Below are 17,143 nucleotides of genomic sequence, written 5' to 3' on the forward strand. Positions count from 1 at the left end.
AGGTTGTTGTGAGGATAAGGGTTTTATGTGTGAATGAGTTAGGCATTTTTTTTCCAAGGGAAGAAAAAATCCCCCTGCAACTGGCCTCCCTCTTATGCTCCAGTTAGAAATATGCGTCTCAGCTGGCCGGTTAGCTCAGTTGGTTAGAGCGTGGTGCTAATAACGCCAAGGTCACGGGTTCGATCCCCGTATTGGCCACTTTGTCATTTTGGGAAATATTTCTGCAGAAGGATGAGATTGATGCAGAATTGGCACTCACAGCTTTAGAGTTTCTAACACAAGATTGCTGTTTTGTTGGAAGCAGCTGTGCATACATAGTCACGGGTCAGTACTGCTGCGGACATAACCAATGTTGTTGTGAGGATAAGGGTTGTATTTGTGAATGAGTTAGGCATTTTCTTTCAAGGGAAGTAAACTCCCCCCGCAACTGGCCTCCCTCCTATGCTCCAGTCAGAAGGCGTTCTTTTTCTGACTGAGCATTGTGCTAATCACGCCAAGTTAGCGAATTTGATCCCAGTATTGGCCACTTTGTCAATTTGGGAAATATTTCTGCAGAAGCATGAGATTGATGCAGAATTCCCACCCACAGCTTTAGATTTACTATGACAAGTTTGCTGTTTTGTTGGAAGCAGCAGTCCATAAATGGTCACAGGTCAGTACTGCTGTGGGAAATGACCAATGAGATGCATTTAACCTTCTTTGTCCCAGTTCTACTTAAATGTGATGCAGGCTACAAGTCAGTTTGAAGATAATTGTCATATTCATGAATTTCCTTCAGATCACATGTAGTTTTTCTTTAGGTTGTTGTGAGGATAAGGGTTTTATGTGTGAATGAGTTAGGCATTTTTTTTCCAAGGGAAGAAAAAATCCCCCTGCAACTGGCCTCCCTCTTATGGTCCAGTCAGAAATATGCCTCTCAGCTGGCCGGTTAGCTCAGTTGGTTAGAGCGTTGTGCTAATAACGCCAAGGTCACGGGTGGCCACTTTGTCATTTTGGGAAATATTTCTGCAGAAGGATGAGATTGATGCAGAATTGGCACTCACAGCTTTAGAGTTACTAACACAAGTTTGCTGTTTTGTTGGAAGCAGCTGTGCATACATAGTCACGGGTCAGTACTGCTGCGGACATAACCAATGTTGTTGTGAGGATAAGGGTTGTATTTGTGAATGAGTTAGGCATTTTCTTTCAAGGAAAGAAAACTCCCCCCTGCAACTGACCTCCCTCCTATGCTCCAGTCAGAAGCATACTTTTTCTGACTGAGCATGGTGCTAATCACGCCAAGTTAGCGAATTTGATCCCAGTATTGGCCACTTTGTCAATTTGGGAAAAATGTCTGCAGAAGCATTAGATTGATGCAGAATTCCCACCCACAGCTTTAGATTTACTATGACAAGTTTGCTGTTTTGTTGGAAGCAGCAGTCCATAAATGGTCACAGGTCAGTACTGCTGTGGGAAATGACCAATGAGATGCATTTAACCTTCTTTGTCGCAGTACTACTTAAATGTGATGCAGGCCACAAGTCAGTTTGAAGATAATTGTAATATTCATGAATTTCCTTCAGATCACATGGAGTTTTTCTTTAGGTTGTTGTGAGGATAAGGGTTGTCTGTGTGAATGAGTTAGGCATTTTTTTTCCAAGGGAAGAAAACATCCCCCTACAACTGGCCTCCTGCTTATGCTTGAGTCAGAAACAAAACTCTCAGCTGGCTGTTTAGCTCATTTGGTTAGAGCGTGGTGCTAATAATGGCAAGGTCACTGGTCCCCGTATTGGCCTCCTTGTCATTTTGGGAAATATTTCTGCAGAAGCATGAGATTGATGCAGAATTGGCACTCACAGCTTTAGAGTTACTAACACAAGATTGCTGTTTTGTTGGAAGCAGCTGTGCATACATGGTCACGGGTCAGTACTGCTGCGGGACATAACCAATGTTGTTGTGAGGATAAGGGTTGTATTTGTGAATGAGTTAGGCATTTTCTTTCAAGGGAAGAAAACTCCCCCCTGCAACTGGCCTCCCTCCTATGCTCCAGCCAGAAGGCATACTTTTTCTGACTGAGCATGGTGCTAATCACGCCAAGTTAGCGAATTTGATCCCAGTATTGGCCACTTTGTCAATTTGGGAAATATTTCTGCAGAAGCATGAGATTGATGCAGTATTCCCACCCACAGCTTTAGATTTACTATGACTAGTTTGCTGTTTTGTTGGAAGCAGCAGTCCATAAATGGTCACAGGTCAGTACTGCTGTGGGAAATGACCAATGAGATGCATTTAACCTTCTTTGTCGCAGTACTACTTAAATGTGATGCAGGCCACAAGTCAGTTTGAAGATAATTGTAATATTCATGAATTTCCTTCAGATCACATAGAGTTTTTCTTTAGGTTGTTGTGAGGATAAGGGTTGTCTGTGTGAATGAGTTAGGCATTTGTTTTCCAAGGGAAGAAAACATCCCCCTACAACTGGCCTCCTGCTTATGCTTGAGTGAGAAACAAAACTCTCAGCTGGCTGTTTAGCTCATTTGGTTAGAGCGTGGTGCTAATAATGGCAAGGTCACGGGTCCCCGTATTGGCCTCCTTGTCATTTTGGGAAATATTTCTGCAGAAGCATGAGATTGATGCAGAATTGGCACTCACAGCTTTAGAGTTACTAACACAAGATTGCTGTTTTGTTGGAAGCAGCTGTGCATACATGGTCACGGGTCAGTACTGCTGCGGGACATAACCAATGTTGTTGTGAGGATAAGGGTTGTATTTGTGAATGAGTTAGGCATTTTCTTTCAAGGGAAGAAAACTCCCCCCTGCAACTGGCCTCCCTCCTATGCTCCAGTCAGAAGGCATACTTTTTCTGACTGAGCATGGTGCTAATCACGCCAAGTTAGCGGATTTGATCCCAGTATTGGCCACTTTGTCAATTTGGGAAATATTTCTGCAGAAGCATGAGATTGATGCAGAATTCCCACCCACAGCTTTAGATTTACTATGACTAGTTTGCTGTTTTGTTGGAAGCAGCAGTCCATAAATGGTCACAGGTCAGTACTGCTGTGGGAAATGACCAATGAGATGCATTTAACCTTCTTTGTCCCAGTTCTACTTAAATGTGATGCAGGCTACAAGTCAGTTTGAAGATAATTGTCATATTTATGAATTTCCTTCAGATCACATGTAGTTTTTCTTTAGGTTGTTGTGAGGATAAGGGTTTTATGTGTGAATGAGTTAGGCATTTTTTTTCCAAGGGAAGAAAAAATCCCCCTGCAACTGGCCTCCCTCTTATGGTCCAGTCAGAAATATGCCTCTCAGCTGGCCGGTTAGCTCAGTTGGTTAGAGCGTTGTGCTAATAACGCCAAGGTCACGGGTGGCCACTTTGTCATTTTGGGAAATATTTCTGCAGAAGGATGAGATTGATGCAGAATTGGCACTCACAGCTTTAGAGTTACTAACACAAGTTTGCTGTTTTGTTGGAAGCAGCTGTGCATACATAGTCACGGGTCAGTACTGCTGCGGACATAACCAATGTTGTTGTGAGGATAAGGGTTGTATTTGTGAATGAGTTAGGCATTTTCTTTCAAGGAAAGAAAACTCCCCCCTGCAACTGACCTCCCTCCTATGCTCCAGTCAGAAGCATACTTTTTCTGACTGAGCATGGTGCTAATCACGCCAAGTTAGCGAATTTGATCCCAGTATTGGCCACTTTGTCAATTTGGGAAAAATGTCTGCAGAAGCATTAGATTGATGCAGAATTCTCACCCACAGCTTTAGATTTACTATGACAAGTTTGCTGTTTTGTTGGAAGCAGCAGTCCATAAATGGTCACAGGTCAGTACTGCTGTGGGAAATGACCAATGAGATGCATTTAACCTTCTTTGTCGCAGTACTACTTAAATGTGATGCAGGCCACAAGTCAGTTTGAAGATAATTGTAATATTCATGAATTTCCTTCAGATCACATGGAGTTTTTCTTTAGGTTGTTGTGAGGATAAGGGTTGTCTGTGTGAATGAGTTAGGCATTTTTTTTTCCAAGGGAAGAAAACATCCCCCTACAACTGGCCTCCTGCTTATGCTTGAGTCAGAAACAAAACTCTCAGCTGGCTGTTTAGCTCATTTGGTTAGAGCGTGGTGCTAATAATGGCAAGGTCACTGGTCCCCGTATTGGCCTCCTTGTCATTTTGGGAAATATTTCTGCAGAAGCATGAGATTGATGCAGAATTGGCACTCACAGCTTTAGAGTTACTAACACAAGATTGCTGTTTTGTTGGAAGCAGCTGTGCATACATGGTCACGGGTCAGTACTGCTGCGGGACATAACCAATGTTGTTGTGAGGATAAGGGTTGTATTTGTGAATGAGTTAGGCATTTTCTTTCAAGGGAAGAAAACTCCCCCCTGCAACTGGCCTCCCTCCTATGCTCCAGCCAGAAGGCATACTTTTTCTGACTGAGCATGGTGCTAATCACGCCAAGTTAGCGAATTTGATCCCAGTATTGGCCACTTTGTCAATTTGGGAAATATTTCTGCAGAAGCATGAGATTGATGCAGTATTCCCACCCACAGCTTTAGATTTACTATGACTAGTTTGCTGTTTTGTTGGAAGCAGCAGTCCATAAATGGTCACAGGTCAGTACTGCTGTGGGAAATGACCAATGAGATGCATTTAACCTTCTTTGTCGCAGTACTACTTAAATGTGATGCAGGCCACAAGTCAGTTTGAAGATAATTGTAATATTCATGAATTTCCTTCAGATCACATGGAGTTTTTCTTTAGGTTGTTGTGAGGATAAGGGTTGTCTGTGTGAATGAGTTAGGCATTTGTTTTCCAAGGGAAGAAAACATCCCCCTACAACTGGCCTCCTGCTTATGCTTGAGTCCGAAACAAAACTCTCAGCTGGCTGTTTAGCTCATTTGGTTAGAGCGTGGTGCTAATAATGGCAAGGTCACAGGTCCCCGTATTGGCCTCCTTGTCATTTTGGGAAATATTTCTGCAGAAGCATGAGATTGATGCAGAATTGGCACTCACAGCTTTAGAGTTACTAACACAAGATTGCTGTTTTGTTGGAAGCAGCTGTGCATACATGGTCACGGGTCAGTACTGCTGCGGGACATAACCAATGTTGTTGTGAGGATAAGGGTTGTATTTGTGAATGAGTTAGGCATTTTCTTTCAAGGGAAGAAAACTCCCCCCTGCAACTGGCCTCCCTTCTATGCTCCAGTCAGAAGGCATACTTTTTCTGACTGAGCATGGTGCTAATCACGCCAAGTTAGCGGATTTGATCCCAGTATTGGCCACTTTGTCAATTTGGGAAATATTTCTGCAGAAGCATGAGATTGATGCAGAATTCCCACCCACAGCTTTATATTTACTATGACTAGTTTGCTGTTTTGTTGGAAGCAGCAGTCCATAAATGGTCACAGGTCAGTACTGCTGTGGGAAATGACCAATGAGATGCATTTAACCTTCTTTGTCCCAGTTCTACTTAAATGTGATGCAGGCTACAAGTCAGTTTGAAGATAATTGTCATATTCGTGAATTTCCTTCAGATCACATGTAGTTTTTCTTTAGGTTGTTGTGAGGATAAGGGTTTTATGTGTGAATGAGTTAGGTATTTTTTTTCCAAGGGAAGAAAAAGTCCCCCTGCAACTGGCCTCCCTCTTATGCTCCAGTCAGAAATATGCCGGTTAGCTCAGTTGGTTAGAGCGTGGTGCTGATAACGCCAAGGTCACGGGTTCGATCCCCGTATTGGCCACTTTGTAATTTTGGGAAATATTTCTGCAGAAGGATGAGATTGATGCACAATTGGCACTCACAGCTTTAGAGTTACTAACACAAGATTGCTGTTTTGTTGGGAGCAGCTGTGCATACATAGTCACGGGTCAGTACTGCTGCGGACATAACTAATGTTGTTGTGAGGATAAGGGTTGTATTTGTGAATGAGTTAGGCATTTTCTTTCAAGGGAAGAAAACTCCCCCCTGCAACTGGCCTCCCTCCTATGCTCCAGTCAGAAGGCATACTTTTTCTGACTGAGCATGGTGCTAATCACGCCAAGTTAGCGAATTTGATCCCAGTATTGGCCACTTTGTCAATTTGGGAAATATTTCTGCAGAAGCATGAGATTGATGCAGAATTCCCACCCACAGCTTTAGATTTACTATGACAAGTTTGCTGTTTTGTTGGAAGCAGCAGTCCATAAATGGTCACAGGTCAGTACTGCTGTGGGAAATGACCAATGAGATGCATTTAACCTTCTTTGTCCCAGTTCTACTTAAATGTGATGCAGGCTACAAGTCAGTTTGAAGATAATTGTCATATTCATGAATTTCCTTCAGATCACATGTAGTTTTTCTTTAGGTTGTTGTGAGGATAAGGGTTTTATGTGTGAATGAGTTAGGCATTTTTTTCCAAGGGAAAAAGACTCTCAGCTGGCCGGTTAGCTCAGTTGGTTAGAGCGTGGTGCTAATAACGCCAAGGTCACGGGTTCGATCCCCGTATTGGCCACTTTGTCATTTTGGGAAATATTTCTGCAGAAGGATGAGATTGATGCAGAATTGGCACTCACAGCTTTAGAGTTACTAACACAAGATTGCTGTTTTGTTGGAAGCAGCTGTGCATACATAGTCACGGGTCAGTACTACTGCGGACATAACCAATGTTGTTGTGAGGATAAGGGTTGTATTTGTGAATGAGTTAGGCATTTTCTTTCAAAGGAAGAAAACTCCCCCCTGCAACTGGCCTCCCTCCTATGCTCCAGTCAGAAGGCATACTTTTTCTGACTGAGCATGGTGCTAATAAAGCCAAGTTAGCGAATTTGATCCCAGTATTGGCCACTTTGTCAATTTGGGAAATATTTCTGCAGAAGCATGAGATTGATGCAGAATTCCCACCCACAGCTTTAGACTTACTATGACTAGTTTGCTGTTTTGTTGGAAGCAGCAGTCCATAAATGGTCACAGGTCAGTACTGCTGTGGGAAATGACCAATGAGATGCATTTAACCTTCTTTGTCCCAGTTCTACTTAAATGTGATGCAGGCTACAAGTCAGTTTGAAGATAATTGTCATATTTATGAATTTCCTTCAGATCACATGTAGTTTTTCTTTAGGTTGTTGTGAGGATAAGGGTTTTATGTGTGAATGAGTTAGGCATTTTTTTTCCAAGGGAAGAAAAAATCCCCCTGCAACTGGCCTCCCTCTTATGGTCCAGTCAGAAATATGCCTCTCAGCTGGCCGGTTAGCTCAGTTGGTTAGAGCGTTGTGCTAATAACGCCAAGGTCACGGGTGGCCACTTTGTCATTTTGGGAAATATTTCTGCAGAAGGATGAGATTGATGCAGAATTGGCACTCACAGCTTTAGAGTTACTAACACAAGTTTGCTGTTTTGTTGGAAGCAGCTGTGCATACATAGTCACGGGTCAGTACTGCTGCGGACATAACCAATGTTGTTGTGAGGATAAGGGTTGTATTTGTGAATGAGTTAGGCATTTTCTTTCAAGGAAAGAAAACTCCCCCCTGCAACTGACCTCCCTCCTATGCTCCAGTCAGAAGCATACTTTTTCTGACTGAGCATGGTGCTAATCACGCCAAGTTAGCGAATTTGATCCCAGTATTGGCCACTTTGTCAATTTGGGAAAAATGTCTGCAGAAGCATTAGATTGATGCAGAATTCCCACCCACAGCTTTAGATTTACTATGACAAGTTTGCTGTTTTGTTGGAAGCAGCAGTCCATAAATGGTCACAGGTCAGTACTGCTGTGGGAAATGACCAATGAGATGCATTTAACCTTCTTTGTCGCAGTACTACTTAAATGTGATGCAGGCCACAAGTCAGTTTGAAGATAATTGTAATATTCATGAATTTCCTTCAGATCACATGGAGTTTTTCTTTAGGTTGTTGTGAGGATAAGGGTTGTCTGTGTGAATGAGTTAGGCATTTTTTTTCCAAGGGAAGAAAACATCCCCCTACAACTGGCCTCCTGCTTATGCTTGAGTCAGAAACAAAACTCTCAGCTGGCTGTTTAGCTCATTTGGTTAGAGCGTGGTGCTAATAATGGCAAGGTCACTGGTCCCCGTATTGGCCTCCTTGTCATTTTGGGAAATATTTCTGCAGAAGCATGAGATTGATGCAGAATTGGCACTCACAGCTTTAGAGTTACTAACACAAGATTGCTGTTTTGTTGGAAGCAGCTGTGCATACATGGTCACGGGTCAGTACTGCTGCGGGACATAACCAATGTTGTTGTGAGGATAAGGGTTGTATTTGTGAATGAGTTAGGCATTTTCTTTCAAGGGAAGAAAACTCCCCCCTGCAACTGGCCTCCCTCCTATGCTCCAGTCAGAAGGCATACTTTTTCTGACTGAGCATGGTGCTAATCACGCCAAGTTAGCGGATTTGATCCCAGTATTGGCCACTTTGTCAATTTGGGAAATATTTCTGCAGAAGCATGAGATTGATGCAGAATTCCCACCCACAGCTTTAGATTTACTATGACTAGTTTGCTGTTTTGTTGGAAGCAGCAGTCCATAAATGGTCACAGGTCAGTACTGCTGTGGGAAATGACCAATGAGATGCATTTAACCTTCTTTGTCCCAGTTCTACTTAAATGTCATGCAGGCTACAAGTCAGTTTGAAGATAATTGTCATATTCATGAATTTCCTTCAGATCACATGTAGTTTTTCTTTAGGTTGTTGTGAGGATAAGGGTTTTATGTGTGAATGAGTTAGGCATTTTTTTTCCAAGGGAAAAAGACTCTCAGCTGGCCGGTTAGCTCAGTTGGTTTGAGCGTGGTGCTAATAACGCCAAGGTCACGGGTTCGATCCCCGTATTGGCCACTTTGTCATTTTGGGAAATATTTCTGCAGAAGGATGAGATTGATGCAGAATTGGCACTCACAGCTTTAGATTTACTAACACAAGATTGCTGTTTTGTTGGAAGCAGCTGTGCATACATGGTCACGGGTCAGTACTGCTGCAGGACATAACCAATGTTGTTGTGAGGATAAGGGTTGTATTTGTGAATGAGTTAGGCATTTTCTTTCAAGGGAAGAAAACTCCCCCCTGCAACTGGCCTCCCTCCTATGCTCCAGTCAGAAGGCATACTTTTTCTGACTGAGCATGGTGCTAATCACGCCAAGTTAGCGGATTTGATCCCAGTATTGGCCACTTTGTCAATTTGGGAAATATTTCTGCAGAAGCATGAGATTGATGCAGAATTCCCACCCACAGCTTTAGATTTACTATGACTAGTTTGCTGTTTTGTTGGAAGCAGCAGTCCATAAATGGTCACAGGTCAGTACTGCTGTGGGAAATGACCAATGAGATGCATTTAACCTTCTGTGTCCCAGTTCTACTTAAATGTGATGCAGGCTACAAGTCAGTTTGAAGATAATTGTCATATTCATGAATTTCCTTCAGATCACATGTAGTTTTTCTTTAGGTTGTTGTGAGGATAAGGGTTTTATGTGTGAATGAGTTAGGCATTTTTTTTCCAAGGGAAAAAGACTCTCAGCTGGCCGGTTAGCTCAGTTGGTTTGAGCGTGGTGCTAATAACGCCAAGGTCACGGGTTCGATCCCCGTATTGGCCACTTTGTCATTTTGGGAAATATTTCTGCAGAAGGATGAGATTGATGCAGAATTGGCACTCACAGCTTTAGATTTACTAACACAAGATTGCTGTTTTGATGGAAGCAGCTGTGCATACATGGTCACGGGTCAGTACTGCTGCAGGACATAACCAATGTTGTTGTGAGGATAAGGGTTGTATTTGTGAATGAGTTAGGCATTTTCTTTCAAGGGAAGAAAACTCCCCCCTGCAACTGGCCTCCCTCCTATGCTCCAGTCAGAAGGCATACTTTTTCTGACTGAGCATGGTGCTAATCACGCCAAGTTAGCGGATTTGATCCCCGTATTGGCCACTTTGTCAATTTGGGAAATATTTCTGCAGAAGCATGAGATTGATGCAGAATTCCCACCCACAGCTTTAGATTTACTATGACTAGTTTGCTGTTTTGTTGGAAGCAGCAGTCCATAAATGGTCACAGGTCACTATTGCTGTGGGAAATGACCAATGAGATGCATTTAACCTTCTTTGTCCCAGTTCTACTTAAATGTGATGCAGGCTACACGTCAGTTTGAAGATAATTGTCATATTCATGAATTTCCTTCAGATCACATGTAGTTTTTCTTTAGGTTGTTGTGAGGATAAGGGTTTTATTTGTGAATGACTTAGGCATTTTTTTTCCAAGGGAAGAAAAAATCCCCCTGCAACTGGCCTCCCTCTTATGCTCCAGTCAGAAACAGGACCCTCAGCTGGTCGGTTAGCTCAGTTGGTTAGATCGTGGTGCTAATAATGCCAAGGTCACGGGTTCGATCCCCGTATTGGCCACTTTGTCATTTTGGGAAATATTTCTGCAGAAGCATGAGATTGATGCAGAATTGGCACTCACAGCTTTAGAGTTACTAACAAAAGATTGCTGTTTTGTTGGAAGCAGCTGTGCATACATGGTCACGGGTCAGTACTGCTGTGGGACATAACCAATGTTGTTGTGAGGATAAGGGTTGTATTTGTGAATGAGTTAGGCATTTTCTTTCAAGGGAAGAAAGCTCCCCCCTGCAACTGGCCTCCCTCCTATGCTCCAGTCAGAAGGCTTACTTTTTCTGACTGAGCATGGTGCTAATCACGCCAAGTTAGCGAATTTGATCCCAGTATTGGCCACTTTGTCAATTTGGGAAATATTTCTGCAGAAGCATGAGATTGATGCAGAATTCCCACCCACAGCTTTATATTTACTATGACTAGTTTGCTGTTTTGTTGGAAGCAGCAGTCCATAAATGGTCACAGGTCAGTACTGCTGTGGGAAATGACCAATGAGATGCATTTAACCTTCTTTGTCCCAGTTCTACTTAAATGTGATGCAGGCTACAAGTCAGTTTGAAGATAATTGTCATATTCATGAATTTCCTTCAGATCACATGTAGTTTTTCTTTAGGTTGTTGTGAGGATAAGGGTTTTATGTGTGAATGAGTTAGCCATTTTTTTCCAAGGGAAAAAGACTCTCAGCTGGCCGGTTAGCTCAGTTGGTTAGAGCGTGGTGCTAATAACCCCAAGGTCACGGGTTCGATCCCCGTATTGGCCACTTTGTCATTTTGGGAAATATTTCTGCAGAAGGATGAGATTGATGCAGAATTGGCACTCACAGCTTTAGAGTTTCTAACACAAGATTGCTGTTTTGTTGGAAGCAGCTGTGCATACATAGTCACGGGTCAGTACTACTGCGGACATAACCAATGTTGTTGTGAGGATAAGGGTTGTATTTGTGAATGAGTTAGGCATTTTCTTTCAAGGGAAGAAAACTCCCCCCTGCAACTGGCCTCCCTCCTATGCTCCAGTCAGAAGGCATACCTTTTCTGACTGAGCATGGTGCTAATCACGCCAAGTTAGCAAATTTGATCCCAGTATTGGCCACTTTGTCAATTTGGGAAATATTTCTGCAGAAGCATGAGTTTGATGCAGAATTCCCACCCACAGCTTTAGATTTACTATGACAAGTTTCCTGTTTTGTTGGAAGCAGCAGTCCATAAATGGTCACAGGTCAGTACTGCTGTGGGAAATGACCAATGAGATGCATTTAACCTTCTTTGTCCCAGTTCTACTTAAATGTGATGCAGGCTACAAGTCAGTTTGAAGATAATTGTCATATTCATGAATTTCCTTCAGATCACATGTAGTTTTTCTTTAGGTTGTTGTGAGGATAAGGGTTTTATGTGGGAATGAGTTAGGCATTTTTTTTCAAGGGAAAAAGACTCTCAGCTGGCCGGTTAGCTCAGTTGGTTAGAGCTTGGTGCTAATAACGCCAAGGTCACGGGTTCGATCCCCGTATTGGCCACTTTGTCATTTTGGGAAATATTTCTGCAGAAGGATGAGATTGATGCAGAATTGGCACTCACAACTTTAGAGTTACTAACACAAGATTGCTGTTTTGTTGGAAGCAGCTGTGCATACATAGTCACGGGTCAGTACTGCTGCGGACATAACCAATGTTGTTGTGAGGATAAGGATTGTATTTGTGAATGAGTTAGGCATTTTTTTTCCAAGGGAAGAAAACATCCCCCTACAACTGGCCTCCTGCTTATGCTTGAGTCAGAAACAAAACTCTCAGCTGGCTGTTTAGCTCATTTGGTTAGAGCGTGGTGCTAATAATGGCAAGGTCACGGTCCCCGTATTGGCCTCCTTGTCATTTTGGGAAATATTTCCTCAGAAGCATGAGATTGATGCAGAATTGGCACTCACAGCTCTAGAGTTACTAACACAAGATTGCTGTTTTGTTGGAAGCAGCTGTGCATACATGGTCGCGGGTCAGTACTGCTGCGGGACATAACCAATGTTGTTGTGAGGATAAGGGTTGTATTTGTGAATGAGTTAGGCATTTTCTTTCAAGGGAAGAAAACTCCCCCTTGCAACTGGCCTCCCTCCTATGCTCCAGTCAGAAGGCATACTTTTTCTGACTGAGCATGGTGCTAATCACGCCAAGTTAGCGGATTTGATCCCAGTATTGGCCACTTTGTCAATTTGGGAAATATTTCTGCAGAAGCATGAGATTGATGCAGAATTCCCACCCACAGCTTTATATTTACTATGACTAGTTTGCCGTTTTGTTGGAAGCAGCAGTCGATAAATGGTCACAGGTCAGTACTGCTGTGGGAAATGACCAATGAGATGCATTTAACCTACTTTGTCCCAGTTCTACTTAAATGTGATGCAGGCTACAAGTCAGTTTGAAGATAATTGTCATATTCGTGAATTTCCTTCAGATCACATGTAGTTGTTCTCTAGGTTGTTGTGAGGATAAGGGTTTTATGTGTGAATGAGTTAGGTATTTTTTTTCCAAGGGAAGAAAAAGTCCCCCTGCACCTGGCCTCCCTCTTATGCTCCAGTCAGAATTATGCCTGTCAGCTGACTGGTTAGCTCAGTTGGTTAGAGTGTGGTGCTAATAACGCCAAGGTCACGGGTTCGATCCCCGTATTGGCCCCTTTGTCATTTTGGGAAATATTTCTGCAGAAGGATGAGATTGATGCACAATTGGCACTCACAGCTTTAGAGTTACTAACACAAGATTGCTGTTTTGTTGGAAGCAGCTGTGCATACATAGTCACGGGTCAGTACTGCTGCGGACATAACTAATGTTGTTGTGAGGATAAGGGTTGTATTTGTGAATGAGTTAGGCATTTTCTTTCAAGGGAAGAAAACTCCCCCCTGCAACTGGCCTCCCTCCTATGCTCCAGTCAGAAGGCATACTTTTTCTGACTGAGCATGGTGCTAATCACGCCAAGTTAGCGAATTTGATCCCAGTATTGGCCACTTTGTCAATTTGGGAAATATTTCTGCAGAAGCATGAGATTGATGCAGAATTCCCACCCACAGCTTTAGATTTACTATGACTAGTTTCCTGTTTTGTTGGAAGCAGCAGTCCATAAATGGTCACAGGTCAGTACTGCTGTGGGAAATGGCGAATGAGATGCATTTAACCTTCTTTGTCCCAGTTCTACTTAAATGTGATGCAGGCTACAAGTCAGTTTGAAGATAATTGTAATATTCATGAATTTCCTTCAGATCACATGGAGTTTTTCTTTAGGTTGTTGTGAGGATAAGGGTTTTATGTGTGAATGAGTTAGGCATTTTTTTTCCAAGGGAAGAAAAAATCCCCCTGCAACTGGCCTCCCTCTTATGCTCCAGTTAGAAATATGCATCTCAGCTGGCTGGTTAGCTCAGTTGGTTAGAGCGTGGTAAGGTCACGGGTTCAATCCCCGTATTGGCCACTTTGTCATTTTGGGAAATATTTCTGAAGAAGGATGAGATTGATGCAGAATTGGCACTCACAGCTTTAGAGTTACTAACACAAGATTGCTGTTTTGTTGGAAGCAGCTGTGCATACATAGTCACGGGTCAGTACTGCTGCGGACATAACCAATGTTGTTGTGAGGATAAGGGTTGTATTTGTGAATGAGTTAGGCATTTTTTTTCCAAGGGAAGAAAACATCCCCCTACAACTGGCCTCCTGCTTATGCTTGAGTCAGAAACAAAATTCTCAGCTTGCTGTTTAGCTCATTTGGTTAGAGCGTGGTGCTAATAATGGCAAGGTCACGGTCCCCGTATTGGCCTCCTTGTCATTTTGGGAAATATTTCCTCAGAAGCATGTGATTGATGCAGAATTGGCACTCACAGCTCTAGAGTTACTAACACAAGATTGCTGTTTTGTTGGAAGCAGCTGTGCATACATGGTCACGGGTCAGTACTGCTGCGGGACATAACCAATGTTGTTGTGAGGATAAGGGTTGTATTTGTGAATGAGTTAGGCATTTTCTTTCAAGGGAAGAAAACTCCCCCTTGCAACTGGCCTCCCTCCTATGCTCCAGTCAGAAGGCATACTTTTTCTGACTGAGCATGGTGCTAATCACGCCAAGTTAGCGGATTTGATCCCAGTATTGGCCACTTTGTCAATTTGGGAAATATTTCTGCAGAAGCATTAGATTGATGCAGAATTCCCACCCACAGCTTTAGATTTACTATGACAAGTTTGCTGTTTTGTTGGAAGCAGCAGTCCATAAATGGTCACAGGTCAGTACTGCTGTGGGAAATGACCAATGAGATGCATATAGCCTTCTTTGTCGCAGTACTACTTAAATGTGATGCAGGCCACAAGTCAGTTTGAAGATAATTGTAATATTCATGAATTTCCTTCAGATCACATGGAGTTTTTCTTTAGGTTGTTGTGAGGATAAGGGTTGTCTGTGTGAATGAGTTAGGCATTTTTTTTCCAAGGGAAGAAAACATCCCCCTACAACTGGCCTCCTGCTTATGCTTGAGTCAGAAACAAAACTCTCAGCTGGCTGTTTAGCTCATTTGGTTAGAGCGTGGTGCTAATAATGGCAAGGTCACGGGTTCGATCCCCGTATTGGCCTCCTTGTCATTTTGGGAAATATTTCTGCAGAAGCATGAGATTGATGCAGAATTGGCACTCACAGCTTTAGAGTTACTAACACAAGATTGCTGTTTTGTTGGAAGCAGCTGTGCATACATGGTCACGGGTCAGTACTGCTGCGGGACATAACCAATGTTGTTGTGAGGATAAGGGTTGTATTTGTGAATGAGTCAGGCAATTTCTTTCAAGGGAAGAAAACTCCCCCCTGCAACTGGCCTCCCTCCTATGCTCCAGTCAGAAGGCATACTTTTTCTGACTGAGCATGGCGCTAATAAAGCCAAGTTAGCGAATTTGATCCCAGTATTGGCCACTTTGTCAATTTGGGAAATATTTCTGCAGAAGCATGAGATTGATGCAGAATTCCCACCCACAGCTTTAGATTTACTATGACTAGTTTCCTGTTTTGTTGGAAGCAGCAGTCCATAAATGGTCACAGGTCAGTACTGCTGTGGGAAATGGCCAATGAGATGCATTTAACCTTCTTTGTCCCAGTTCTACTTAAATGTGATGCAGGCTACAAGTCAGTTTGAAGATAATTGTCATATTCGTGAATTTCCTTCAGATCACATGTAGTTTTTCTTTAGGTTGTTGTGAGGATAAGGGTTTTATGTGTGAATGAGTTAGGCATTTTTTTTCCAAGGGAAGAAAAAATCCCCCTGCAACTGGCCTCCCTCTTATGCTCCAGTTAGAAATATGCATCTCAGCTGGCCGGTTAGCTCAGTTGGTTAGAGCGTGGTGCTAATAACACCAAGGTCACGGGTTCGATCCCCGTATTGGCCACTTTGTCATTTTGGGAAATATTTCTGCAGAAGGATGAGATTGATGCAGAATTGGCACTCACAGCTTTAGAGTTTCTAACACAAGATTGCTGTTTTGTTGGAAGCAGCTGTGCATACATAGTCACGGGTCAGTACTGCTGCGGACATAACCAATGTTGTTGTGAGGATAAGGGTTGTATTTGTGAATGAGTTAGGCATTTTTTTTCCAAGGGAAGAAAAAATCCCCCTGCAACTGGCCTCCCTCTTATGGTCCAGTCAGAAATATGCCTCTCAGCTGGCCGGTTAGCTCAGTTGGTTAGAGCGTTGTGCTAATAACGCCAAGGTCACGGGTGGCCACTTTGTCATTTTGGGAAATATTTCTGCAGAAGGATGAGATTGATGCAGAATTGGCACTCACAGCTTTAGAGTTACTAACACAAGTTTGCTGTTTTGTTGGAAGCAGCTGTGCATACATAGTCACGGGTCAGTACTGCTGCGGACATAACCAATGTTGTTGTGAGGATAAGGGTTGTATTTGTGAATGAGTTAGGCATTTTCTTTCAAGGAAAGAAAACTCCCCCCTGCAACTGACCTCCCTCCTATGCTCCAGTCAGAAGCATACTTTTTCTGACTGAGCATGGTGCTAATCACGCCAAGTTAGCGAATTTGATCCCAGTATTGGCCACTTTGTCAATTTGGGAAAAATGTCTGCAGAAGCATTAGATTGATGCAGAATTCCCACCCACAGCTTTAGATTTACTATGACAAGTTTGCTGTTTTGTTGGAAGCAGCAGTCCATAAATGGTCACAGGTCAGTACTGCTGTGGGAAATGACCAATGAGATGCATTTAACCTTCTTTGTCGCAGTTCTACTTAAATGTGATGCAGGCCACAAGTCAGTTTGAAGATAATTGTAATATTCATGAATTTCCTTCAGATCACATGGAGTTTTTCTTTAGGTTGTTGTGAGGATAAGGGTTGTCTGTGTGAATGAGTTAGGCATTTTTTTTCCAAGGGAAGAAAACATCCCCCTACAACTGGCCTCCTGCTTATGCTTGAGTCAGAAACAAAACTCTCAGCTGGCTGTTTAGCTCATTTGGTTAGAGCGTGGTGCTAATAATGGCAAGGTCACTGGTCCCCGTATTGGCCTCCTTCTCATTTTGGGAAATATTTCTGCAGAAGCATGAGATTGATGCAGAATTGGCACTCACAGCTTTAGAGTTACTAACACAAGATTGCTGTTTTGTTGGAAGCAGCTGTGCATACATGGTCACGGGTCAGTACTGCTGCGGGACATAACCAATGTTGTTGTGAGGATAAGGGTTGTATTTGTGAATGAGTTAGGCATTTTCTTTCAAGGGAAGAAAACTCCCCCCTGCAACTGGCCTCCCTCCTATGCTCCAGCCAGAAGGCATACTTTTTCTGA

General features: G+C 42.9%; 8 non-coding genes across 8 annotated transcripts; all 8 read left to right on the forward strand.

The window, feature by feature from the left end:
• Window positions 1–124: 124 nt before the first annotated feature.
• TRNAI-AAU (transfer RNA isoleucine (anticodon AAU)) lies at window positions 125–198 on the forward strand. The gene has a single exon. It is a non-coding gene; the product is annotated as a tRNA-Ile (tRNA).
• A 5,461-nt stretch (window positions 199–5,659) lies between these two features.
• TRNAI-GAU (transfer RNA isoleucine (anticodon GAU)) lies at window positions 5,660–5,733 on the forward strand. The gene has a single exon. It is a non-coding gene; the product is annotated as a tRNA-Ile (tRNA).
• Window positions 5,734–6,409: 676 nt separating this feature from the next.
• On the forward strand, window positions 6,410–6,483 carry TRNAI-AAU (transfer RNA isoleucine (anticodon AAU)). The gene has a single exon. It is a non-coding gene; the product is annotated as a tRNA-Ile (tRNA).
• A 2,256-nt stretch (window positions 6,484–8,739) lies between these two features.
• TRNAI-AAU (transfer RNA isoleucine (anticodon AAU)) lies at window positions 8,740–8,813 on the forward strand. The gene has a single exon. It is a non-coding gene; the product is annotated as a tRNA-Ile (tRNA).
• A 678-nt stretch (window positions 8,814–9,491) lies between these two features.
• Window positions 9,492–9,565, forward strand: TRNAI-AAU (transfer RNA isoleucine (anticodon AAU)). The gene has a single exon. It is a non-coding gene; the product is annotated as a tRNA-Ile (tRNA).
• A 1,477-nt stretch (window positions 9,566–11,042) lies between these two features.
• TRNAI-AAU (transfer RNA isoleucine (anticodon AAU)) lies at window positions 11,043–11,116 on the forward strand. Its single transcript has one exon. It is a non-coding gene; the product is annotated as a tRNA-Ile (tRNA).
• A 676-nt stretch (window positions 11,117–11,792) lies between these two features.
• On the forward strand, window positions 11,793–11,866 carry TRNAI-AAU (transfer RNA isoleucine (anticodon AAU)). The gene has a single exon. It is a non-coding gene; the product is annotated as a tRNA-Ile (tRNA).
• A 3,799-nt stretch (window positions 11,867–15,665) lies between these two features.
• On the forward strand, window positions 15,666–15,739 carry TRNAI-AAU (transfer RNA isoleucine (anticodon AAU)). Its single transcript has one exon. It is a non-coding gene; the product is annotated as a tRNA-Ile (tRNA).
• The last annotated feature ends 1,404 nt before the right edge of the window (window positions 15,740–17,143 follow it).

Source organism: Ambystoma mexicanum, chromosome 1p (assembly GCF_040938575.1).
Source record: "Ambystoma mexicanum isolate Mex_15411 chromosome 1p, UKY_AmexF1_1, whole genome shotgun sequence".
Classification (NCBI taxonomy): Eukaryota; Metazoa; Chordata; class Amphibia; order Caudata; family Ambystomatidae; genus Ambystoma; species Ambystoma mexicanum.